Source organism: Hakea prostrata, chromosome 2 (assembly GCF_041222555.1).
Source record: "Hakea prostrata isolate BN-2017 chromosome 2, UWA_Hpros_2, whole genome shotgun sequence".
NCBI classification, from domain to species: Eukaryota; Viridiplantae; Streptophyta; class Magnoliopsida; order Proteales; family Proteaceae; genus Hakea; species Hakea prostrata.
In genome coordinates this window covers 42,289,259-42,303,120 of record NC_142601.1, presented here as the reverse complement: position 1 = coordinate 42,303,120, position 13,862 = coordinate 42,289,259, and the positions used below count along the sequence as shown (strand labels likewise).

Genomic DNA, 13,862 nt, shown 5'->3' with positions numbered 1-13,862 from the left:
ACAATTTAAGAAATTTCAAAAATCCAATTTTGACCTAATTTGCAAAAATCCCCAATTTTCCTTCTTGCTGAATTTTTGACTTTAGACCATAATTTCGACGGATTTTCTTCAAATAAAACATCTTAACATGTTATTCCAAGTATTATGCACATGCTAGTATGTTCAATTTGCATTTTCCCCAAATTTGGAAATTTTCAAAAAATTACGATAATGCCCTTCTAGCTGAAATTTTTTAAACAACACTGACAAGCAATGTTCTTTGTCTTTTCCACAGACATTCACACCATGCAGAGAGGAGCACGAGGTCGCCTAGTGGGTGCTCGGAGAGGTAGAGGTCGGGTTCCATCTCAACCGAGAGAAGAGGTTCTACGGTTTGACCGGTTTGATACGCCGCAGCCAGAGTTCCTGTATGAGGCGTTCTTTGAGTACTATCGCATCGAGTTGCGGCAACTACTACACTTACGACAGCTGAGGGTGTTCAAGATCTGATAGAGGTTCGAGGGGACCCATCTTTTCATGGCGGACTTGCCCATATACCCAGAGCTTCTGAGGTTGTTCTTCAGTAACCTCACATCTATTGAGGAGGCCAGAGGTCAAGGCCGTCCTTTTCGACTGATCATTGAGAGCAGGGTTATGGAGACACATATTTGGTTCTCCATGAGGACACTGGCATAGATTCTCCAGGTGCCTCATTATCCACGACAATGTGTATGGATACCCTCAGGAGCTGAGGTGGACAACTACCTGTTGCCCTATGAGCTTCACGAGATATGTTCCACTCTTTGAAACGACCGAGAGTGTTACGCTCCATGTAACAACAGATAGATGACGGATTCGGCTCGGATTATCGGTCGCATTGTGGGCCGAAACATCATACTGAAGGCCGGACATCATCATCGGGTCACAGTGACGGAGGCCCTACTCATATATCGCATCTACTTGGGATTTCAGATCGACTTGTCCTACATAATCCAGAATATCATGATAGATCTGGTGGCGCATCTGAGTACGAGGAACCTTTGTTTTGGGAGATTACTGACATTAGTATTCCGACACTTTGGGGTGAGTCTAGAGGATATAGATGTAGTCACTAGAGCACTGGGGTATGTGATCGGGAAAAGGACCATTCAACAGATGCGGCTCACCCAGACTGTGAGATCTGAGGGTGAGGTTGATGATGATTCAGAGGAGGAGCATGACGAGTCGGATGGTGGAGGAGAGGATGTCGGTCCTGATAGTGATGATCAAGTCAGAGATGATACTGAGATGCATGAGGCTGATCCGGAGCATCATGAGATCCCCACATCATCGCATTTTCAGTTGGAGATCCATCACTCACAGTTCCAGAGACTTCGGATCTGAGTGCACAAATGAGATATATGACTTCCATGCTAAAGAGGATGGAGGTTAGATAGGAGCAGATGTACAGTACTATGGAGTCATGGCAGGAGCAGATAGAGTTGAGAAAGGGACGGATAGAGTCTCAGCTTACTTAGATTGCAGAGGACTTCAGAGTATTTAGAGATCAGAGTAGCTCAACTAGATAGACTGTACTTGGGATTTTCTCTTTATGCTTTATCAGATGTAATCATTGTAAACCTTTCTTAAAATTAATGAAGTTCACTTTATTATTGTGTATTGTGCACTTTCCTTTTATTGCTTTATGTCATGTTTTTTAAATCATAATTATTGTGTATTATTCAAGTCACCAATTATGCTTCATTAATTAAGTTTCTAGTCCAAGTATTTTATTATTCAATTCTAAGAATAATTGAGTCAATTTTGGATCTATGACTTAGGAATGTTCCATTATTGTTTTCTATGGTTAGGATTTCCTTGAACTTTGGGCTCTGATACAACTCTGTCACATCCACCCAGCCGGTACCCTATCTAGCATACCCAACTGTGTGATCCACAACCCCGAAGAACAATTATCGAGGAAATCATCCTCCCACATATGCAATAACCTAATCATGAACAGAATATAATCAACGTATAATGAAATAAACAAAAAAGCCAAATAAGGAAAGAAATGACAATGAAATCAGAGTGCGGAAATGATACCAAATGTAGATATAATAAAAAAGGAGTAGAGTGATGCGGAATCTCACTCCACTGTTATAGCAGAATGTAGCTCATAAATCAAAGAGAAATACAATTGTTCTCAAAGGAAAGGAAGGAAATGATAATCAAACTAAACTAAATGTTTTCTACCTTACAAAGAATGTATTCATAAATATAGACTCCATCAACCACGCATAGACGTTCCCACTCCATAGTAGAGCTAATCATGGTACGTAACATGATCACATGAGGAATCATCAACGTGATCTTCATAGTTGCCAGCACCTTACATGTAGTACACTTCTTCAGCTTGCACTTCCTCATATTGGCCTTCATAGTATTCAGTACCTGTAGAATAATCTAACAAAAATATTGCACAAAAAGGAGTGAGTTCAAAAGAACTCAGCAAGGCAAGTTAACCCACAACAACATAAATAACATGATTGCAGAACATAGCATGATGCAATGTGATATGAAACAAACAATGAATTTATGAATCTAACTCTATGTATGCTAGTCTCTATAGGCAGACATGCTTCAAGTCATAGCACCATACTTCTGTAGGAAGGTCTCAATCACACAACATCGTTTGGTAATGGGTCCGGCATCCCTCGGGACAATCCATGGCTGGGGTATAAGTCACTTCTCTCTCACATCACCATTGATCTAAGTATTGGCGCATGTCAAGGTAAAACCTAGCCCAATGCAAATCATCTACTTAGTCATATCAACTCAGATCCAGATATGTCCATTCCTCGCCCCTGACGATCCTTTTCGGTATCCTTCACACTAGAGTCAGCATAGTCCCTGACTACGGACTCATCAACCCTATTGGCCATCCACAAATAACAGACATGAAGCTCTCATGTCCCCTGAAGGATTGGTTACCGGTCTTGAGAGCCCAAGAGCCCAAGTCTACTATTTGCAACCCTACCAATAAATGGCCTCTCACGAGTAACCACAATGTGATTCATGTCCTGTCACGAATTGGTTACCGGTCTTGAGCGCCCACGAATCCCCATTGCTACCACGGGTCGTTCGGTCTCAATACCCTTCCGAATCGGGTCTGATATAACAGGGACATCCTAGCCAAACACTGATAGACAAGCCCTAGGTATGACAATAAATAATTCGGGAAAGTGTCAAAGGGCACCATTGGAAAAATCCCATACTATTCCCACTGATGTCCAAGGACATAAATGTCAGAAGGACATTTCCCAATCCCAAATCATACCTATTCAATCACATTCTCAAATCAGTCGCAACATACATAACCGATATCTCATCATATAGAAAGATACGCATAAACATGATCAATCGCATATGTAACTGATAAGAATAAGTATTTATAATCAAAAGAATACATGAACATTGACTACTTGCATCAGTAATAGAATAATAAGAAAATTCATTTATGGCAGTGAATCTAAGAGAATCCAAAAATAGAAACTTAGATTCACGCAATCTATGTAATTATGGAAATAACTGTCATTACCTTAAATAGCTTTGATGATTATCCAAAGATCAAAGAGAGAGGTTCCAAACTTAGCAAATAAACCCTAAACAATCATAGATGCATCATTAGGAAAGAGGCCTAAAAGATCGAAGATCAAACGAATCAAATCAAGCGAAAAACAGAGCTACTGACTTGCTTGGTCAATTGGGTGGTAGCTTGGTCCAATCGACCAAGCAATCGACCACCTGAAACAAGACGAGGCAAAAATGTGTTTTTTGATCCGAAACTCAATGAAACTTGGAGGAAACCTCTAGAACAGTAATCTAACACTAAAGTAGTATAGATTAGCCACTAATAATGATCAAAAACACTACTTACTAATTTGGAATCATGACTTTCTAATTTGGTAAAATCCCTAGTTTTCGATGAAAACATGCCATGAATCCAAAAGAAAACTAAAGATGATCAGATCTCATTCTAGTAGATGAGAAGCAAGAGATCATACATGAAAAAATCATGCAAAAGAGATCTAATATGCTTAAGAAATCGAATCTAGAGAATGATCATAGTTTCATGAGGGTTTTACAAGGATCACGGCGAAGATCAATGTAAATGTCATAAACCATAATAATCGAAGAAGATGGTTGCAAGGATGCAGCATCTTCTTCATTGTCTCAATCATAAAGAAGAAACACGGTAGGAGTAGATCAATACAACATAAGAGCGATTACTAACCTTAGATTGAAGAATCAAAGATGAGACGCTTGAGATCTTGAAAAGTTCTTCAAAATCCCCAAGGAGACGCTTTGAGAGAGTCTTCCCACGTTCTCTAAGGGTTTTAGAACCAAAAAAGGCTATGAAACTCGTACTCATAATAAATAGATCATCAACAGACCTAACAGAAGATTCTGCCAGATTCTAACCCTGTTGGTCGATTGGTTGGTCGATTGGCCCTACCGACCACCCAGTCGACAAAGCCAGTCAACAAGGCCAAGATAGGGATTGAAGGCCCAACTCAAGTCCAAACCTAATGAGCTTCTCCCAACACAACATATGACTTACCTAGTATAGAGAATTTCCTTCGAATCATGTCTAACTATACTTCAAGTTCATCAACTAGACTCATCTTCAACAAGGTGCAGTTTCCTTTCCAGTTGTGAACAAGCTTCCAAGTATGGAACACCATCATTAACTTCCATGGGTTCTGGGCCAAACACCATGTCTTCCACTGAGATGGCCCATAGATTGCTTCTTCCTTTACTTCGGGTCTTCGGACCGACAAACAACAGGGTTTCCGGGTCAAGGATAGGGTTAGGATAGGGCTGGATTTCACATAGGGAGTTTAGATTGCATGGCTAGGTACCCTTACATGCTACTACCCTTTCGGTAGGGGAGTTGAAGCCCAATGACCCGTGATAATAGTGACGTGACTTTGTTTCATCCTATAGCAGTAACTAGTTCGTGTAAAGATTCAGTGGTCCATTGTTGATCATACAGTGGTAGGGTTGCATATGTTAGGGTTTGGGCTCATGGACATCCAAGGAGATGCCATGGAGTCACAAGGGGTCATGACAGCATCCGTCCCAACAATATGTGGATGATCATAGGGTTAGGGAATGGAGTCCAATAGGGTAGTTGGTCCATGAGGGTTCTCATTCCTAGTAGAGAAGGATACGGAACCGAGTTGGTTGGTGCCATAGGGGAAGTATCTGGACTTCATGTAGTATGTTACCGTATGACCTTGCATTGGATTATAAACTCCGACATGCGCCAGTACTCATGCCAATGGTCATGGTAAGAGAGAGTTGACCTAACCCCAACCATGGTTGATTGACGAGGACTGAACCCCTTTAACCGAGATCCCAACAGAGGTAACCAGTCTATGAGGGATCAGAGTGACTAGACCCACCCAGAAGAGGGCTAGTGTTATATCTTGAAGCATGTGTAAAACCCAGCCCTAACCTTGACCCGGGAACCTTGTTATTTGTAGGTCCGATGACCTGGAGTAAAGTAAGAAGTCAGCTTTGGGCCATCCCAGTAGAGGACTTGGTGTCTGGCTTTGAATCCATGAAAGTTGATGATGAAGTTCTATTTATGGAAGCTGAATCTTGATGAAGATCGGATTAGTTGATGGACTTGGAGTGCTCTCTATCTTGGTTTGAAGGCATTTCTACCTATTAGGTAAGTCACTTGACTTGTGTGCAAAACCCCTTTAGGATTGGATTTGATCTGGGCCTTCAATTCCCTGTTTTGGTCTTGCTGTCAGCATTGGTCGACTGATTGGTCGACTGGGCCAGTCGACCAATCCACTCGACCAATGAGTGCTGTCTTTGGCAATTAGGTTGTTCTTGCTCTATTTAAGTCCAATCTCGAGTCCACTTCGTATTTGCTGCCTCCAAACTCTCTGGAACGAACCAAAGACCTCTGCAAGTCATCTCCCTTGCATCCTTGGTGTTTTCTTGACGGATCTTCGTCGAAACTCTTCTTTTTGCATCAAAAGGTATGTCTACTCTCTCTTCTTCTCCTCCATCTTTGTTTTTCTTTCCTTTCTGAGTTGAGACAGTAGAAAAGATGATGCATTCTCTGTTGCAAACATCTCTGAACATGTTCTCATGATCATCCTAAGGATTTGAGGCTAGAACAATGATCTTAACCATGATCATTGCAAGCTTTTGAAGGAATCATGATCAAACCATGATCTAATCTTGTTAAACATCTGATTTGAATTCTGATCTCTTTGGATCTTCTATGATTGATCATGTTAGTAGTTAATTATTGTGTTTTCCTTCCATGATCCATAATCTATCAATTTCTAGTTGTTCTCTTCTACCATACTATGTGTTCTTCATGAAGCATGATAGTTACATATATGGTAGGTTTTATTTCCTTATTTAGATTTATGCTTCTAAGCCTTGTTCCTTGAAGATCTATGTATGCTTTCATGATACCATTACCTGAAGCAATGATCCATCCTCCTATTGTTCTTGTCTTTGATTTCTATTTCGAATTCATCAAGATCCATGGTTGATCTAATTATGGTAACTTTTTTGGATCTTGATATCTTGATTTGATTGGTGTGTTGAGGTCCCCTATATGTTAGAATACTGCTGATGTAGTTTACCCCTTGATTAGTACCCTTTTGAACCACCAAATTCGGATTTCATATCTTAAAACTCTGTTTTTTTTAGGCTATCGTCTGCATTGATCGATCGATTGGTCGATCGGGCGATCGACCAATCCACTCGACCAATGAGTACAAAGCAACTCCTGAATTGGTCCGTGTTGGATGTTTTGGTATCTTTTCTGTTAGGGATCTTTCCTAATATGTTGTATATACTTGTTTAGGACCTTCTTCTCAAGTTTGCCAAGATCTTACTTGATTTCTTAGGATTCCTTTGCGAGTTATAAAGGTAAGGATGGTTATTTCCTTAATTACATAGATAGCATGAATCTAGTTTCTATATTTGAATATCATAGATATGATTCCTAAATTAGATTCTTACAATGATATACTACTGTTGCATAACTTTGATTACGTAGCGTTACTTATTCATATTGAATTGATTCATGTATGATTTACTTACCAATGTTATACAAGTGATTGTAATTATTGATTTCTTTCCATATATGAAGTTACCATATATGTGATGATATGAATTGATGCATGTGTATGCTTAAGTATGGTTTGGAAAGGAGAGGTGTCCTTTTGACACTTCTGTCCTTGGACTACTACGGGAATATTATGGGATGTTTCCGGAGATGCCCTCTGGACACCTTCCTAAACCGTTGGATGACATATCTAGGATTGTCTAGTAGTGTTTGGCTAGGATGTCCTGTTATGTCGACCCTAATCGGAGGGGTATTGAGACCGAACGACCCGTGGTAGCAATGGGGATTCATGGGCGCTCAAGACCGGTAACCAACCCGTGAGAGGACAGGAATCACATTGTGGGGGCCATTTATTGGTAGGGTTGCATATGGTTAGACTTGGGCTCACGGGCGCTTAAGACCGGTAACCAACCCGTGAGAGGACGTGAGAGCTTCCCGTTTACCATATGTGGATGATCAATAGGGTTGATGAGTCCGTAGTCGGGGACTATGAGGACTCTAGTGTGAAGGATACCGGAAAGGATCGTCGGGGACGAGGAATGGAAGTATCTGGATCCGACTTGATGTAACTAAGTAGAAGACTTGCATTTGGCTAGGTTTTACCCCGACATGCGCCAGTACTTATACCAAATGGTTGTGAGAGAGTGTGTTGACTTAACCCCCCGCCAAGGTTTGTCCCGAGGGATGAAGGACCCATTACCAATCGGCTGCTCAAGACCGGTGAAATGACCCGTGAGAGAATCCAAGATATCTTAAATGGTTGAGGATGTGAGTGGACTTTCCTAAAGAAGTACGGTGCTATGACTTAAAGCATGTCCGCCAATAGAGACCAGCATACATAGAGTTAGATTCATTCATTCATTGCTTGTCTCATATCATATTGCATTTATGATTGTTCCGGAATCCCGCCATTTATGTTATTATGGATTTTAATCGCCTTACCGAGTTTCTTTGAAACTCATTCCTTTATTGTACAATGTTTGTTAGACTATCCTGCAAGTACCGACTACTATGACGGTCCCTATGAAGAAGCGCAAGGCGAAGAGGCATATCTCCGGGAAGGTGATTGCGGTTACCACAATTACTCGAAGATCCCGCGAGTGGTTATGCTCCGTACGATGCTTAGTCCGACCATTGAGTGGAAGCGTCCTTGTGCCATTTATGAGATTTACACTTATAAGGATGTTGTCTATAAAGTGGAGAACAATTTAGTTACCCAATGTACTTGCTATTGGGATTAGATTTTGTCTAGTTTATTCTTTAAGAGCTACTTTTCCGCTGGTTGTAAAGTGGGATTTTTGCCTCACTTTACTTATCTGTTTGACACTTTGATTATATCTATTATTCTGATTCATTTACGATTCATTCTTTCTTTATTGGATCTATGGTTTATCTTCCGCACTTTTATTATGATTGTTCATGATTATGTTATTGTTTATGTGGGAGGTTGATCACTCGATACCTGATCTTCGGGCTGTGGATCACACTCTCGGGTATGCCGGATAGGGTACCGGCTGGGAGGGCGTGATGATTGGTATCGAGCTCAAGGTTCGAGGAGATCCTAACCACAAAAGACAACAATCGAACATTCCCGAGTCATTGATCTGAAATGACTCTTCTACTCTTAGAAGTGAATGATAGAACACTGAATTAGAAACTTGACCTTTGAAGCATAACAGAACATTTCCGAATAACATACCATAATTATACTTGAACAAATGTCACTAATGCAAGGAAAAGAAAAGTGCATAACATACAATAATTAAAGGGAAACAAAATGAACTTCATTAATTTCAAAAGTTTTTACAATGATTACATCTGAAATGCATAAATGGAAATCCTAAGGTACAGTCTATCTAGGTGATCTTCTCCGATCTCTCGTATGCTCCGAACTCCTCCGCTAGCCGAGTCACCCGATGCTCTATCCTATCCCGTCGTGACTCCATCCTCTCGTACATCTGCTCTCCGTCCGACCTCCATCCTCTCTAACATGGAAGTCATCGATCTCATCCGTGCTCCAAGATCCGAAGTCTCCGGAACCGCATGTGAAGGGCCACCCGCCTCGAAGTGTGATGAAGGAAACAAGTGATGCACAGGCTCAGCCTCGTGCATATCTCGCATCATCTCCGGCCCGATCATCACTATCAGGGACCGATATCCTCTCCTCCATCCCCCCGACCCCCGATCCTCATCCTTTGATTCATCATCATCCTCACCCTCCGGACCAGGAGATCTCTCCGATCGTTGTAGTCTCATCCGACGAATGGTCCGAGTCCCAATAGAGTATCCCCGTGAACCGGTGTCCACCGGTGTATCCTCGAAACTCACCCCGAAATGCCCGAAGATCAAAGTCGGTAGCCTCCCATAGCAAAGGTTCCGCATGCTAGGCCGCAGAATTAAGTCCAAGCATGACCTGCTGAATGATGTAGGAGAGATCGATCTCGAAGCCCATGTAGATGCGGTAGATGACTAAGGCCTCCATCACCGTGACCCGATGGTGATGTCCGGCTTCGGCATAATGTTTTGGCCGACTATGCGACCGATAATCCGTGCAGAATCCGTCATCCGTCCGCTGGTCCACGGAGTGAAGCATCGACGGCTATCCCATAGCGTAGAGCATATCTCGTGTAGCTCGTACGGCATCGGATGGCTGTCCGGATCCGCTCCTGCAGGTATCCACACACACCGCTGTGGATAGTAAGGAACCCGCAAGATCTCAGCCGTTGTCCGAGTAGAGAAGCGAATCTGAGTCCGGAAGACCCCCGCTCCCGAGGACAAGTCTAAGTGGATGTCCTTGGCCTCGAGCCTCCTCTCGTGTAAGTAAGGTTGCTGAAGAACAACCTCACTAGTTCCGGGTATACCGGCAGATCCTCGGTGAAGAGATGAGTCCACTGCAATGTGTCGAACCTCTGCCGAATCCTAAAGGCTCTGAGCTGGCGTAAGTGAAGTAGACGTCCCATCTCGATATTGCAAGAATCGAAGTAGGCCTCATACAGGAACTCGGCCCGAGGTGTGTCAAACATGTCCGGTCTCCTAACCTCCCGTCTAGGCTCGAAGGAACCCGACCTCTGCCCCCTAAGAGCACCTACAATGCGACCACGACCTCTACCTCGTCCTCGCCCTCCCCTCTGCATAGTGTATCTGTGAAAGAGACAAGAGACAATTCCCGTTAGTGCTATCTTAAGATTTGAGCCAAAAGGGTATTTTCGTAATTTTCGGAAAATTTCAAATTTGGGGGAAATTTGATTTGAACATACTAGCATGTGCGCAATACTTGGAATTTCATGTCTATGAAGTTTGTTTGATGAAAATCGATCGAAAACTTGGATTAAAGCGAAAAATTCAGCAAGAAGGAAATTTGGGGATTTTGCAATTTAGGTCAAAATTGGATTTTTTTTGAAAAGTTGAAATTGGTTTAATCAAATTGTGTGGACCTATCTGTAATGTCATCTTGAGCATGTAGCATTTGATCTCGTGCGAAAATTTCAAGCGGTTTGAGAGAAAACGGAATTTTTCTAAAGATATCGATTTCGGTATAAAACTTTGCGAGATGAACACCATTATGTTAAAACTTGTTGTCTATGCATGGCATTGTGTTTAAAACCTAGGGAATATGTTTCTAAGCCTTCCTAAGCATGATTTCTAGCATTGGATACAAGTAAAGCATGGTTTTATTGAAATGCAAGCATGAGAAGATGAAAATGGAAGAAAGAATAAGAGATTTACCTTGTTTGTGAAGATTGTGTGTTGTGGTGTTGTGGTTGAAGCACTAAATCACCTCAAGAACACTTGTGAGAACTCTTGGAGACTTTCCCTAGAGCTCTCTCACCTTTGGAAGAAGTTAGAATGAGGTTGGAATGTGAAAATGAGGCTTATAATGCGAATTTTCGCATTGCTCGCATTGGTCGACTCATTGGTCGACCGGGTCAATCGACCAATCACTCGACCAATGGTCACAGACCTCAATTGCTGTTGAATTTTTGGAAAATGTGATTTTTGCCTTATGGAATATTGTTTGATGACTATATGGATATATTTGAGCATGATTTAAGTTTTCAAATCATTTGGACTTGTGGTTTATGTTGAATCTTCGAAATTCGGTATTTTGATGTTCTCGGTTTTGCAGAATGGTTACTCTGAGAAGTGGGCGTGGTGAATCCAGTGGTCATGGAGGTGGTGAAATACCTCGGGGAGGTGGTGAAGTACCTCATGGAGGTGGTGAGATACCAAATGTTGATCGTGGTACTCATGAGATACCTAGTGCCCCGAATGTTGGAAGTTTTCGAGATATTGCCAATATTATGGGCAATATGATGCAAAGCAGCAAGCAGCTCAGTTCAACCAGATGTTGGTGGGTTTCATGACTCGCATAATGAGACCCGGGCTGGTGCTAATGTGAATCCTCATGCCGCAGTCCCGAATGCGGGAGGTTTAGCTGGAACTCCTCATACTCACTTTGATGGAGAGTTTTCCTCAAGATGCAAGTACCCACTTTCACTTGAGTTACCAAGGACCCCTTGTTTCCTAACAAGTGGCTTCGTGAGTTGGAGAAGGCTTTCCGACATCCGCAATGCTCGGAAGCTCGAAGATTTTGTTTGCCGAGCGTAAGTTGCAACAAGAAGCCGATGCATGGTGGATCTCCACTCGGCCTGTTTTGGAAGGTTTGCATGCAGGAGTTGTAACTTGGGAGTTATTCAAAGAGGCTTTTTGTATGAACTACTTTCCCGAGGCGGTGAAAGATGCGAAGGAAGCCGAGTTCATGATTCCGACTCAAGGAACTCGTCTCGTGTTGGAGTACCAATAGAAGTTCGAGGAGCTTCATTACTTTGCTCCAGATTCTCCCAAGGATGACCTCGCGAAAGCAAAGAAGTTCTTCAAAGGATCTGCGCCCGCCATTAAAGCTTACCTCACAATCCAGCCTATAGTGAGCTATGCTCAAGTGGTGCGAACTCGAAGAAGTTGGAAGAAACGGAGAAGGAAAGTGCTCGTGTGCAAAAGCCCCGGCAATCAAGGAATTCTGGTTTGGTGGATCGTAATGACCATCGTTTTGTGAGACCTACACCCTACCCCACTCCTACCTTTCGTGCTAAGAGTGTAGGTCGAACACGGGTTTTCAGCAGCCCGGCCGGTTTAGGACAAGATGGCGGAAACCGACCACCAGCAAGTGCAAGTGCAAGTGCAAGTGCAAGTGCAAGGCCTTTTGTTCGAAGCCCTCTGTTGCAGCCACCCCCGTTGGATCCAAAGCAATCTCGTTTGCTTCTACCGCAAGCAAGCTGGTCATTTTGCTCATGCCTCGTCCGGCGGCCCGCCCAGCAGCCGCCGCCTCAAGGGTGAAGAGTGCTCCTCGCTCCTCCCTCCGGTAGAGTTTTCGGTATTTCCGGTGTTGAGCAGGATCCAAGCCATGAAGTGATTACAGGTACATTGTTAGTCGCTTCTATTTTTGCATTTGTCTTATTTGATACGGGTGCATCTCATTCGTTCATGTCATCTCGCATTCATCAAGAAGACTAACCTAATCCCCGAGAAGTTGTCTAGTTGTTTATTGATTAGTACACCTACTGGTCTCATTGGTGAAACTAGATAAGGGGTTATCTAAATGTCCCGTGTTGATTGGTGAGAAGAACTTGGAAGCCAATTTTGTGATTCTCGATATGAAGGACTTCGATGTTATTTTGGGAATTGATTGGTTGACAGCCCACAAAGCTGTGTTCCTTTGTTCCTCAAAGAAGATTCAGTTCCATATTTGTGGAAGTCCGGTCTTTGAATTTCAGCTGAAAAGAGAAGGGTTTGTAAGAAGGTGCTGTCTCGCACCGATGCAAGTCTATGCCCTAGTGGATGATGCTTCATCCGAAGGCAAGGGTATAGTGGAGAAAAGAGTCGATGAAGTCGAGTTGTCTGCGACTTTGTTGATGTCTTCCCCGATGATCTATCGGAGTGCCTCCGGACAGGATGTCGAATTTTCTATTGATCTCGTCCCTGGTGCCGCTCCGGTATCTAAAGCTCCGTACAGGATGGCTCCTACTGAGTTGAAAGAGTTGCAAAATCAGTTGAATGAGCTCATTGATAGAGGTTTCGTACAGCCTAGTGTGTCACCTTGGGGAGCTCCGGTCTTGTTCGTCAAGAAGAAAGACGGTAGTATGCGCTTGTGCATCGACTACCGTGAGTTGAATAAGTTGACTATCAAGAATAGATATCCGCTGCCCAGAATTGATGATCTCTTCGATCAGTTGAAGGGTGCAGTTGTGTTCTCAAAGATTGACTTAAGGTCCGGATATCACCAATTGAAAGTGAAGTCTAGTGATATCTTCAAGACAGCTTTCCGAACGCGGTATGGTCACTACGAGTTTAGAGTCATGCCCTTCGGATTGACTAATGCTCCTGCGGTGTTCATGGACCTCATGAACCGAGTATTTCATGATGTGCTTGACAAGTTTGTGATTGTTTTCATTGATGACATCTTGATCTATTCGAAGAGCGAAGAAGAGCATGCGAGTCATCTAAGTTTCACTTTGCAAAGGTTGCGAGAAAAGAAGTTGTTCGCTAAGTTTAGCAAGTGTGATTTCTAGCTTAAGAGAGTGGTATTCCTTGGTCATGTAGTTTCAGCCGAAGGTATTCGTGTCGATCCCGAAAAGGTCCAAGTCGTGGCTGATTGGGAACGACCGAAGTCAGTAACGGAAATAAGAAGTTTCCTTGGATTGGCGGGATACTACCGAAGATTTATTGAGAACTTTTC

General features: G+C 42.8%; 1 pseudogene; it reads right to left on the bottom strand.

The window, feature by feature from the left end:
- Nucleotides 1–459: 459 nt before the first annotated feature.
- Nucleotides 460–13,862, bottom strand: part of LOC149024390 (uncharacterized) — an 82,343-nt pseudogene continuing 68,940 nt past the window's right edge.